A 14,295-nucleotide genomic window follows, 5' to 3' on the forward strand; every position below is an offset into this window, starting at 1 on the left:
CAGAAGGTTATAAGGTAGAAGCTCCTTCATGTAGTTCATTTTCCATTTTCATTAGTTCACTTTCCAATTAAAATTTCATGATAATTTACTCATCCCCATGTCATCCAAGATGTTTATGTATTTATTTCTTCAGTCGAAAAGAAATGAAGGTTTTTGAGGAAAACATTTGAGGATTTTTCAACATAGAGTGGACTCCAAACGGTTGAAGGTAAAAATTACAGTTTCAATGGAGCTTCAAAGGGCTTTAAACAATACCAGACGAGGAATAAAGGTCTTAGCTAGTGAAACGATCGGTCATTTTCTAATTTTTTTTTTTTTTTTTTTTAAATGTATATGCTTTATATAAACAAATGATCGCCTTCAAGTGGTTCCGCCAAAACCGCACTTCCGTATTCTTCAAAAAGCTTACGCTGTATGTCCTACACCTTCCCTATTCAACTTACGGAACGAACGTGGCGCCAGTTCCGTTTTTTCCGTAAGTAGAATAAAGAAGGCGTAGGACATACAGCGTAAGCTTTTTGAAGAATACGGAAGTGCGGTTTTGGCGGAACCACTTGAAGGCGATCATTTGTTTATATAAAGTATATACATTTAAATTTTTTTTTTTAGAAAATGACCGATCGATTCTCTAGATAAAACCCTTATTCCTCGTCTGGTATCGTTTAAAGCCCTTTGAAGCCCACTGAAACTGTAATTTTTTACCTTCAACCGTTTGGAGACCATTGAAGTCCACTATATGGAGAAAAATCCTCGAATGTTTTCCTCAAAAACCTTAATTTCTTTTCGACTGAAGAAAGAACGACATGGACATCTTAGATGACATGGGGGTGAGTAAATTATCAGGAAATTTTAATTTAAAAGTGGACTAATCCTTTAATAAGGTAAATTAATAAAAGTTTCATGCTGTATATACATGCTGTACACACACACACATACTGTACATACATACACACAATTCTACAAATAATGAAATGCTTTCTCAATAAAACTTTAAAACTATTCTTTATTAGTATCCAACACCATAAACTGTTTTTCCAAATCAATGTTTTTAATGAATCAAAACAATTAAATCACAGGTTTTTTTTTTTTTTTTTTTTTTTTTAAGTGTTAAGTTAAATGTAGGCTAATAATATGACTTTCAGTTCGCAGGCTATTCACATCCCAAAACCATCCAGTACAGACAGGAGCCATCTTAAATTGCTTCATCCCCATGCTTTGCCTGACAGACACACAAAAACACACACATTTAAAGACGGTGAGTTCATTAAAATCAAGCACGATATATAGAAATGTGTTATTTTTTCAATGTTTCAGTAACATGTTGACAAATTAATTCCAGACCTAGAAGTAAGTCTCTCAGGAAAGTTTGTCACAAGAGCTCAACTATATCACTCATTTTAAACAAAAAACAAAACAAAACAGTAAAATCAACGTGTTCTCACGACAAGGGTAGCCTATTTTTCATTAATGTTTAATATGTATTTCTCTTTTATATGTTTGTAAGCTTTTAAGATTTTAAGGTAAATTCCGACAAATAAAAGTAAACCTACTCTGAGACACATACACTGGAGTAAAAAGTGACAACTAGCACCAGTCTCCCTTCTTTGGAATTACAATATTTGTACTATACGCTGACCACTAGATGTCACCACAAACACATTAGTAAGTTAAGGACACTTACCTTACGCTTGCCACACCGTTTGATGTGGTTACCTACAGGACCAGACATTCATTAGTGATTTGACATGACTCATCATACGACACACACACACACACACACACACACACACACACACACACACACACACACACACACACACACACACACACACACACACACACACACGCTGGCTAAACACCTACCTGCCAGGAGGAAGACAGAGAGTACCACAAGGATCCCAGCAAACACCAGGCCTCCAATGCGCAGATTCTCATAGTCTGTGAATCAGAGCCAGAACAGCTTCTGAATAAGGATATTCTGATTAAGGAATAGCCTACATGACGCATAATTATGATTAATACAGAAATATGCAAATTGGCCTTAAGGCCAGTTCACACAAAAAAGATAATGGTAACTAGGCCTATATTAGCCTCCACACCAACGCAATGTTATGATTATATTGCAAATGTTATGAAACGGAAGTTGTGATCGTCTTTTTTCCCTATTGTGACATATATGCGAGTGAAATAGCTTCTCGAACAAGAAAAAAAATGTAGGGTGGGACTTGATTTTGTCCATGGGGAATTGATTGGATATGAGTGACAGGTAAACATGTCATTAGAGAAGAGATGTCGCTGCAAGAGGGGAAGTTATTTTGATTTAAAATTATGAGGGCACATGGATTTAAAAAATAATAATAATGATGTGCACGGATAAATCATTTAGGCTTATAGACCTTATGTAGCTCCGCCCCTTTTCAGCGCTGCGCTCGTTGTCTTTTGACTTCCGGTTTGTATTTCCACAGCGATCTTACGTATTTATGAATGAACTGCTGAACTGCTCGTTTTAAAATCTTCCCGGTCTACTGGCATTTGTTAAGACATCTGCTTTAAACATAACAATGCTCATGATAACTTCCCAGATAGCATCAATGATCGAAATAACGTTGAATCAATGTTAATGTGTCAACGTTAACTGCATTGAATCAATGTCACTTTTGCACCCGCAATTAATGTTGAATCAATGTTAAAAAATTTTCCTCTGTGTCGTTCGTTATTGTTATAGACATGGACTTTGCTATTTCCATAGCACCGAACGATTATTAAAACTATATTGTTAAAGTTATCGTTTTGTTCATGGTGTGAATGGACATTTAGTCAGATTTGTAGAATGCATATCAATGTTATTTTATTCTATTATGGCCCAATAATAATATTCCAACATTAATCAGAATATTGTTGTGCACATAAACACATGAATTATTCAAGAGGAAGATTGCTCATCCTTACCATAGACAAAGTCAGCATCAGGGTCTACTGTAGGCTGGGCTAGGAAACACAGAATAAAAAAAGAGTAAAATAATATTAAAATGTGATTTGCTTTGCAATGAAGGAAATCAGTAAAGATATCCGCCAAGTTGATGTGTTCAGCTAGCCTACTTATCTTAACGTCCTATAAAATCAGATCACTCAGTCCACATTCAGAGTTAGTCAGAATGTGTCCACATCGCTTTGTAATGTAAACACTAATCTGAAGTGAACTATTTTACCTGTCAATCACCTCTGGGCTAAAACAAGTTATTTAACTTGTTATATTAGTTATTTAGTTTTTAGGTTTTTTTAAATGACCTTATGAAAACTAGCCAAAGCTAATGCCATTTTCATCACTTCGTCCATTTCAGGGTCAACTGTGTTTGATGCCTGCCCCGCCCTGCCTACATGATGTAAGAATACCAGAATATGGTTTTTAAAGGTTTTTTTGACAGTTATAGCGCCACCTATTGCCCGTTCTCCACCACTTTTGTTGGGTGTGTCCATATATATTCATGTTAATTTTGGTGAAAATATCTCATTTCGTTTTGAAGTTATAGATACTTATATATATGAGAGCATAAATGACTCTTTGTTTGGATTTTTTTGCCACTTCCTATCAAAATTTTGGCATTTTGACAAAATTTTGGGCTGTGACATTGAGTTACATTGAGTCGTGTTTCCTACGCTGGTTTCGTCTCGATCGGACTAACGGTTTCGAAGGTATTCACAAAAGTTTTTTAAGCGCTAAATCACAACGTTGCACAAACCATAAGTCGAAACTCAGCATGTCTGATATCGTTGGACTCGGCAAGGTTGAACCCCTACGTACTTGAACCCCTAATAATAATAAACTTTTGGAGGAAAATATTCTACTCTATTCTCATATTACAATGAATTTTAAAATTTAAAATAGTATATTTCCTTTTAAAAAATCATAAGATTAATCACAATTATTTTAATCAACTGATTTTTCTCTTTAATAAGTTTAACAAAACAAAATCAAAATCTTTCAGGTATATACGCTTAAAGTCCCTGGGGCACATGGACCCCTCACTGCTCTATGTTGGATTGTCTGTGCGAGGGGTATGATTGTGAGTTTCCATATATTATGTATGTGATCTCCCAAAAGGATTTCGTTCTGTATTTGCTATAGATGGTCGAGACATGTCCCACTTTTGCCCAGAGGTGATGACAATAATAGGGTTAGAAGAGGAAATCAGAGTCTACAGGGAAAACATGTGGTGTAACTGTCATTTTGAGTTTCACAGCCCAACACAACAGACTGAACCGCAAAACCAAAAATAACATGAAAATACATGCCTGCAAATGAAGTGAAGTTTTTTCCACTTAGTTTTATTTGAATAGCACTTTCAGAATACATATTACTTCAAAGATTTTTTAAAGGAGATAGTGCCTTAAAGGGATAGTTCATCCAAAAATGACAATTTTGTCATCACTTGCTCACCATCAAGTTGTTCCAAACCTGAATGAGTTTCTTTCTTCTGTTTGAACACAAAAGAAGATATTTTAAAGAATGTTGGTAATCAAACAGTTGACGGCAGCCATTCACTTCCATAGTAGGAAAAACAAAATACTATAGAAGTGAGTGGCTATCGTCAGCTGTCTGGTTACCAACACTTTTTAAAATATCTTCTTTTGTGTTCAACAGAAGAAAGAAACTCAAACAGATTTGGAACAATATGAGGGTGAGTAAATGATGACAGAATTTACATTTTTGGGTGAACTATCCCTTTAATATCACAGTGAGAAGGCCAAATGCAACAGTTGCAAGGGAAAAATTGAAAGATGTTAAAGTGGAATGAGGTGGAGAAGATACTTTGAGAGAAACTTAATTTTATTTAAAAAGAAAACCACATGAGAAAAAATGTCTCCCTTCGCATAACAGAATTTGATAGTAAAATGTAACATAACTAAGAACCATTGAAATAAAGTTATATACTTTGATGAGTTTCTTATTTATTTTATTTAATAAAAAACTATGGGCTTTGTTCATACTCCGCTGTTTAAAACTGCATGAACCATCCATTCAAGGCACATGGCTAACAAAGACTGTACAAGTCATTGTTCGATATAAGAACTCAATAGTTGCATTTAATTCAGAAATAACTCTTTTTGTTCAAACTATCCAATATTAGAGTTCTGGAGCTCTGAAAAGTGTGGGGCTCAAAAATAACCCAGAGAGCAATTTTGTGCCGGCCCAGATCCGGGCCACATGTGGCGTGGAATGATGGCACTTGGGCGGACCGTTCCTGTTTGCCAGATCTGAGCCACAAGCAGGCAGCAATGCCACATGTCAACCAAGAGCAAAGAAATAAACCAGAACTGGACCTTATGTGAGCCACAAAATTTGTATATATTATTTATAGAATCACTGAAGGAAAGAAGAGAACAGAAAAAAAGACAAACAGAAACACAAGAGCTACACCTGACTTCAGCCACAGCCTTAAAAGAAATCAACTGAAGATAAAAAAAGACATTAAATCTTAAGGAAGATTAAACAACTCCATAAACAGCATTACAGCTTCACATATTACTAACCAGATGGACTTTATTTCTGTTATTCATCTACAGAAGTTTAACGCTAATGTTTTTTTCATTTGAAGTCACCATAATGGTGATTGGTGTTTCCATTAGATGGGCTCTTAACTGTTATGCTATGTTTGTTTTCTCTGGATGTTTTGACTGTTTGTCAAACATGTTTGTGGTAACAAATAAAGCTGAAATGAGATCAGATAATGATTTTATAATTGTTATGAAATAGCATGAATTACTGATGTCATTTGAAATGTTGTAATGATTGTGTTGTTATACATTTGAATTACAGTCCCCAATTTATTGTATGGTACCCCGACTAACATTTCAGTGCCGGTCGGTTTTGTTCGGTTGCAAGAGCTCAATCGGTTTTGTTTTGCTACAAGATTTCAATGATGGTCATTTTGTTTAGATCTCAATAGCAGTCATTTTTGTTCCGTTATGAGATTTCAATGACAGCCTGTTTTGTTCCATTACGACATTTCAATAATGTTCGGTTTTGTTTTGTTACAAGATTTTAATAATGGTCAGTTGATTTTTTCTTTTTTCTTTATGTTTTAATTGGTGTTGAAATTTCGGTGATGCAGCGCTGCTCACCAGAACTTGCATCTGGCTCTCATTGAAAATTAATTTTGACGTTCTCGTCGGTGGTGGTGTAAACGCACAGTTACGAGATTTCAAAGACAGTCAGTTTTGTTTCGTTACAAGACCTCAACGATAGTTAGTTTTGTTCCTTTATGAGAGTTCAATGATGGTTGATTATGTTCCTTTACAAGATTTCGATGATGGTCTGTTTTGTTCAATTACAACATTTCAATGATGGTCAGTTTTTTTTTTTTAATTTATGAGATTTCAATGACGGTTGGTTTTCAGTGTCAGATTTATTTGGTTACAAGATTTCAAAGACAGTTAACTTTTTTTTTGCTACGAGATTTTAACAACGGACGGTTTCGTTTTGTTACGAGATTTCAGTAACGGTCAGTTTTGTTCCTTTGCGAGATTTCAAAGATGGTCAGTTTTGTTCCTTTATGAGATTTCGATGACAGTCCGATTTGGTCTTTTATGAGATTTCAATGACGGTCAGTTTTGTTCAATTATGAGGTCTCAACAACGGTTGTTTTTATTTTTCAGTTATGAGATTCTGTTTACGAGAATTAAATGATGGAAGTTTTTTTTTTTTTTCTTCTATTTACAAGATCTCAATGACGAAAAGTTTTGTTCCTTTGTTCCTTTACGAGATTTCAAAGACATACGGTTTTGTTTCTTTATGAAATTTCAATGTTGATTTTGGTCTTTTACTAGGCCTCAATGACAATCATTTTTGTTCTATTACGAGATCTCAATGGTTGACAGTTTTGTTTTGTTATGAGATTTCAATGACGGTTGGTTCTGTTCCGATTTAGATTTCAATGACGGTCGGTTTTGTTCCTTTATGAGATTTTAGTGATGGTCGGTTTTGTTTGGTTACGAGATCTCAATGACAGTCGGTTTGGTTCCGTTATGAGATTTCAATGCCGGTTGAAAACAAATCAAATTGTCGGTTTTGTTTAATTACGAGATTTCAATGATGGTCAGTTTTGTTCAGTTACAAGATTTCAATGACGGTCGGTTTTAATTTTCAGTCAGTCGAATTTTCATTTGTCTTTAATGACAGTTGGTTTTGTTCCATTATGAGATTTCAATGATGGACAGTCAAATTTTCATTTGTTCAGTTACGGGATCTCAATGACGGTCCCACACAGAAGGCGACGGTCCTACACAGAAGGCGACGTTCTCGTGACCTTGCGCAACATTCCCTAAAAGTTCTCTAAAGGTGACGAAAATTCCAAACCTTTACAGAACATTAGGGACGTTCCTAAAACGTCCTCTTTTAGTAATAAAAGTGCTGCAGTTCAAGGTTCCTTATATGACTTTAGGGGGACGTTCTCTTTTGGTTATTTTATGGTCACATAAGAACGTTACAAAGAGGATATTTGGGACTTTAACAGAACGTTCCCACACGGTCCTTTGTTGGTCATTTAATAATGTTCCCGATATGAGTTTACTTTAAAAGAACATCCTATATTAACAGTCCCCTAAACATTCCCAGAACATCCTGAATGTTCCCTGAAGATCCGCCAAATAACATCCCCCAACACTTAAAAGAACCTTAATTCTCTCCAGAATCTAAACTCTGAGTGTGTTAACTATTAGTTAACACATTAATTAAAGGTTAGTTTGTTTTTTTCTTTTTCTTTTACAATTCATTATACTGACAAAGTTTTGAGCAGTGTCTTTTAGACTCAAACAGACATCATGAATCAGCATATGAACCTCAACAATGGTGACAATAAACAATCTTTTTTGTGACTTTAGTAGCTTGTTTTGTGATGTTCAGAGTTAATCTGTTTATCTGAAAATTTTGTCACCATTGTTGAGGTTCATACGCTGAATCTTGATGTCTGTGTGTGTCGGCATGAGCCTGTCTGAATAATTTCTACATATTGACAACTTTCAAAATATCAAAGCAGGACAAGTTTTTATGCAATGGCAACCAAATTCATCTGTTTTTTTTTTGTTTTTTTTCTCTTACAGTTTATACTTTTTGTTATAAATGTGCTTTAGAAACACACCGTTACAACAATTGGAGAAAAATTAAAGTGTCAGGAGCCCTACTAAAGCAAGCGCTTACCTCCATAATGGTGACTTCAAACTTTATTATTTTCAATAAAGCATTAAGAAGTTTTGTATGAAAGAAATAAAGTCAGAGTGGTTTGTAATAAGTGAAGATGCTGAGATCTAGAGAGATCTGTTAATGTTTAATGTTCTGTTTCTGTTATCTGAGTTTGTGAGGTTACCATTGTGCTGTAGAGTAGAGCCTGTGCTTCAGTCAGTGATGATCCAGAAACACTGAGGTTATATTGCATGTTGTGCTGCTTGTGACTGTGTAGTTGTTGATGCAGTAATACATTAGTTGTTACTTCATGCATGTGCTAGTTTCGGTTAATGATTTACTGTAGAAGATTTGCATGTTACAGAAAAAGAATCATAGCAATAATCCAGGAATTACCAGTAAAGTGCATTTTTTTTGTGAGACATTTAAGAATTTTTTTTTTTTTTTTTGATCAGCCACCTTTGTTAATCAATTTAGCTATAATTTTCAATAATTTTTTTGACAAAGGCAGCAGGGACATTCTGGGAACATCACAAATAAAATATGGTTCCCTAAATGTTCTGTGAAGGTCCACCAAATAACGTCCCCCAATCCTTAAAAGAACTCCACATTGTAACCGTCTCTGATCGTTCTGGGAACGTTACTAGGCAACGTCCTTAACACCAGTGGGTACATTCTGAGAATGTTCTGGGAACGTCAATTTTTTTAGCGGGGGTCGGTTTTGCTGGGTTATGAGATTTCAATGACGATCAGTTTTGCTGGGATATGAGGTTTCAAAGATTGTCGGTTTTGTTCCGTTATGAGATCTTAATGACGGTAGGTTTTCAGTGTCAGTTGGCTTTGTTCCTTTGTTCTTTTATGAGATTTCAAAGACAGTCGGGCACAAGATTTTAATGATGGTCGGTTTTGTTCTGTTACGAGATTTCAACGAAGGCCAGTTTTATTCAGTTATGAGATTTCAGTGACGGCTAGTTTTGTTCAGTTACAAGATCTCAATGACGGTCAGTTTTGTTCCTTTACGAGATTTCAATGATGGTCGATTTTGTTCCGTTACAAGATTTCATTGTCAGTCAGTTTTGTTCAGCTACAAGATCTCAATAAAGTATGTTTTGCTGGGTTATGAGATTTCAATGATGGTCGGTTTTGTTTCTCTATAAGACTTATTCAGCTTTGCATCACAGAAATAAATAATATTTTCAAGTAAATTAAACCAGAAAACCATTCTTTTAAATTGTAATAATATTTTACAATATTACAGTTTTTCTGTAATTTTGATCAAATAAATGCAGGTTTGATGAGCATATGAGACTTCTTTCAAAAAAATTAAAAATAGTAATGAAAAAAAAACAGTGCTTCCATGTAAGTTGTAAGAACTTAATAAAGTACTATATCATTTGTGATGTGAAACTAACTAACTGATAGGGATTATTTTTTGCCCCAGGGTTACACCCTTTATTCAGTACAGGTTATAGTGACTGTACTGGGGCACTAAGCAGTATGTGATATACTGTATGGGCTATTTTACAGCAGGGTTATACCCTTTATACAATACAGCTTATTGCGACTGTACTGGGGCATTAGGACCCACTCCAGCCACAGGTTGATCAGATCTGCTGGTCTCTCTAATACCTCTTCCCACAGCTACCTAGTCTACCAGGTGGTTTCCCATCCAGATATAGACCAAGATCAATCCTGCTTAGCTTCAGTGGGTGTGCAAGTGAAAGCTTCAGGTTGATTGCTGCAAGGCTTCTCAAGCAGCTTTCTAACCATAGACCCTCTTACATAGAACTATAAATCTCAACAACGGTGACATGCTTCATGCCGCAACTTCATTAACTGCATTACATCTACATGATCAGTAGGGTTGTGGCCCGGTTCGAGGCTTGTCGCAAACGATTTTTTGTCCAAAAAATCCTCTATTGTGTGGTGTCATTATGATTATTTAACTGCTCTTTGATATTTACGACTCTTGATCAGGATGCCTTTGACGTGATAACCGTGATAGCCAATGACAGTGAGCAAGCGTCACCTAGCGGATGTTGCGTGCTTCTATAGCTGAAAATTGGCATCCACAAACATTCCATGAAAGTGGAGTATTGAGAAAGAAGATTACCCATATTCTTTTTTTTTTATTTTGTTTTTCACTGTAAAACAGAACACGCTCAAGGAAAACCAGCTGACAACGTCGATTGTCCTCCATTTGTTTTTCTTCTCAAGTCACGTTTGATCTCGTGTCACTGTGAAATCGTTCCTGCAATCAACAGGTGTGTGGTTTCGCAGTCCGGTCGAATCATCTAGTGTCTATAATCAGAGGATTATAATGCTAAAAATCGGTTGAAACTGTCATTATGTCCGTAGTTTCCCACAGTTTTAAAATCGGTTAAGATTTGAAAATCATCCCAGGGACGCATGATTTTTAGTATTATAATCCTTTGAACGCACACACTAGATGATTCGACCGGACTGCGAGACCACACACCTGCTGATTGCAGGAGAGATTTTACAGTGACACGAGATCAAATGTGACTTGAAAAGAAAAAAAAATGGAGTACATTCAATGTTGTCAGCTGTCACACGTTCTGCTTTACAGTGAAAAACACAATAGAAAAAAAAAAAGGAATATGGGTAATCTTCTTTCTCAATACTCCACTTTCATGGCAATGGCATGTTTGTGGATGCCAAGTTTCAGCTATAGAAGCACGCAAATCCCCCCCCACCCCGATCGTTTGGGGGTGCAAATTGGGCTCAAAATTGAGCTTAAAATCTTCAAGTATTTTTGTCGTTTCCAGTCCAAATATCTAAAAATTCTTAAATCCAGATGCTTTTATTAGATAAGTAAAATGACATAAGATTTTTTTTTCTTGTTTTCTGGGAAAAAAATCAAAATTAAGTGAGTTGTTGCTTAAAACAAGCAAAATTATCTGCCAATGGGGTAAGAAAATCATGTTTCTGTTTGGGACAAAAACAAAATCATTTTGCTTGTTTCAAGCAAAAAATCACTTCATTTAGATCTTTTTACCCCATAAAACAAGAAAAAAAAAATCTCTTATCATTTCACTTATATATTTATCATAAAAGCATTGGGGTTTTATTTATTTTTTTAGATTGGTAACAACACAAAAAGGCTAAACAACAGAAAACATCTTTTTGCAATTATTTCAATCACATTACAAGCTTTCTTACTACAATATGAGATAAGATGAGTTATATTGAAGCAAGCTAAAACATTACTCTAAGCTGACACACAAAGACATCAAGAATCGGCACATGAATCGCAACAATGGTGACAATCAAATGTTTCATGCCGCAATGCATGCTGGGAACAATAGTACAAAACTCCCAGCATGCATCACAGCATGAATAAATTATGCAGCTGAATTGTCCTATTATTTTCTTTAATTTAACTATTTGCTTTTATTTATTTATTTTTTTGCTGTGGTATTTGTTCTGTCTTTTAGCAGCTTTTTGTGATGTCCAGACTTGATCTGATTGTCTGAATATTTAGTTGTCTCCATTGTTGAGATTCATACACTGAATGCTCATATCTGTGTTTGTCATTGTAGTTTATTATTTTCTGTTCATGGGTTTTATCTTCAAAATCTTCCGAAATACAATGTGTTAAAAATGTTGCAATAAAACAGGGATTGTAATTTAAATTAATGGCAAAACACAATTATTGCATTCAAATGACATCAGTAGTCCAGACATTTCACAACAATTATAAAGCCATCAATAGCTAAAAATCATCATCCAATCTCAATTCAGCTTTTTTTGTTACTGCAAATGTGTTTGTTATACACACTGTCATAACAGCCAGCAAAGTTGAGCATGTTTTACTGTAACAGTTAAGAGCCCAACTAATGGAAACACCAATCACCATTATGGTGACCAAATGAAACAAACATTAGCGTTAAACTTCTGTAAATGAATGACAGAAATAAAGTCCCTCTGGTTAGTAATATGTGAAGCTGTAATGCTGATTGTGGAGTTGTTTAATCTTCCTCTGCTGAGATCTGGAAAGATTTAATGTCTTTTTTTTATCTTCAGTTGATTTCTTTTAAGGCTGTGGCTGAAGGCAGTTCTAGCTCTTGTGTTTCTGTTTGTCTCTTTTTTCTGTTCTCTTCTTTCCTTCAGTGATTCTGCTTGTTGACAGGCTTGTTTATGCTAAGATGATTCTATAAATAATATATAAAGATTTTGTGGCTCACATAAGGTCCAGTTCTGGTTTATTTCTTTGCTCTTGGTTGACATGTGGCATTGCTGCCTTCTTGTGGCTCAGATCTGGCAAACAGGAGTGGTCCGCCCAAGTGCCATCATTCCACGCCATGTGTGGCCCAGATCATCATACCACATGTGGCAGATGTGGGCCGGATTTGGGCCGGCACAAAGTCACTCCAATACTACAATGATGTAAATCATTTAATGAATAATGCCTATTTTACTACTCTTTAAACCAATAAATAAAAATGTTTAAGGTACAGTTGCCCCAACCCCCAAATATAACCTATATATAGTAATTTCCACAACACACATCATCTGTGATGTGCTTTTTGTCCACAGTGCCAAATGTGCCATATAATTGTAGAAGCATAGTGTTTGTTCTATTTTTATTATATGCACAGAGGTTCTGTGGTATAGAGACAATCTCACAGTGGAGGACTTACTTTTATGGACAGATTCTCTCTCCAGCTCTCATTATCACTTTGTAGGAGAGCAGAATATATTACAGTATAAGCTGATCCTCAAAAAATGAGACTCACCTGCTCCAGAGGACATGGCTGCTCTCTCTGTGGGTCACAGTGTAGAATGGCAAAACTGGTAATGTAAATTGATGAAGCATTATAATCCAACAGTCCTTGCTGAATTAGTGCTTAAAGACTAAAGTTTTTCTTTGTGCATCAGAAGCACAAAGATTTCAGTTAAAATCTTTAAAGAACCCGGAACCCAATACACTGATCCCTCATATCAAAAGAGCCATAAAACACTATACAGCCAAAAAATAAAAGGGTTATTTGCAGACCCTCGGGTATTTCTCTCAATTCAGCTCCTTCAGGCTTTCTTAAGGATAGTGCTCACATTGATTCCCTGTGTTACTTTCCAATCCATATCTCTGACTGTAATGATTAACACATGCTGCTTTGAAGAAAAAGTGACTCATAAAGCCTCAGTCATGAGGGCAGTTTGCTTTTCAATTCTACATGCAGATCTTGTCAGACAAACAAACACTTCAGGTCCATGATGTTAACTTTTTCTGTAATGCTTTGCTCAAGGGCTCATTGGTGATAGTTTATTGCTCAAACCAGCAACATTTCTTGATCTAAGCTTTAACCACTACACCACACCACCCACAATTAATTATTGACTAGTAACATGTAAAATTGCAATTCATGCAGAGTATTTTTTCATGCTTATAGTCTATTTTACTGTATTTTTCAATGTTCCTGCAAATTGACCCCAAAATTATTAATAAATGTAATGAATTCTCACATGCTAAAATTGTGTAAACTCTTATACCACTTCCATTAGAATTTGTTTTGTTTTTAATAAGTTCTTAGTTTAATTTGACCCAAAACAAATACTTTTATTTTATTGTATTTCTGTATTGCATGGATCATACTGATCCCCAAAATAATAAGTGCGATAAATGCAATACATTTTTAACAAATATCCATTTGAATTTGTTTCATATATTGTTCAAAACGTTATTGCGTCAAATTGACATCAAAATTACTTTAAAGAATTTAATTAAAATGATTATATTCGATTTTTTTATTGTATTTTTGTATTGAATGGCTTACGTCAACGCCAAAATTAAATTTTCACAAAATAAGATCATGCTAACTTACACCACTTATCCATTTGGGTTTGTTTTTCTGTCATTTTTAACATGTTTTCAACAAGAGCATGAATATGCAACTTAAACATGTCCTCAGTTGTCACTTCATGATAAATAAACCAATGAAAACGCGTTGTTCTTGTCAAATTCGACCATTTTAGAAATTCTGATGTAAAACATTCTGTAAAGAATCCATAACATTAACGCAAGAATCACTGCCATCTCAGCTCACCTGTACTGTGGAAAGCTCCTTTTCCTCCTGAGGTCTTGACTAATGTGA

General features: G+C 35.2%; 1 long non-coding RNA gene across 1 annotated transcript in view; it reads left to right on the forward strand.

The window, feature by feature from the left end:
• The window catches only part of LOC127495839 (uncharacterized), a 46,632-nt gene that overhangs the window by 10,347 nt on the left and 21,990 nt on the right, over positions 1–14,295 (forward strand). The window lies entirely within an intron of this gene.

This window comes from Ctenopharyngodon idella, chromosome 15, assembly GCF_019924925.1.
Source record: "Ctenopharyngodon idella isolate HZGC_01 chromosome 15, HZGC01, whole genome shotgun sequence".
Taxonomy (NCBI): Eukaryota; Metazoa; Chordata; class Actinopteri; order Cypriniformes; family Xenocyprididae; genus Ctenopharyngodon; species Ctenopharyngodon idella.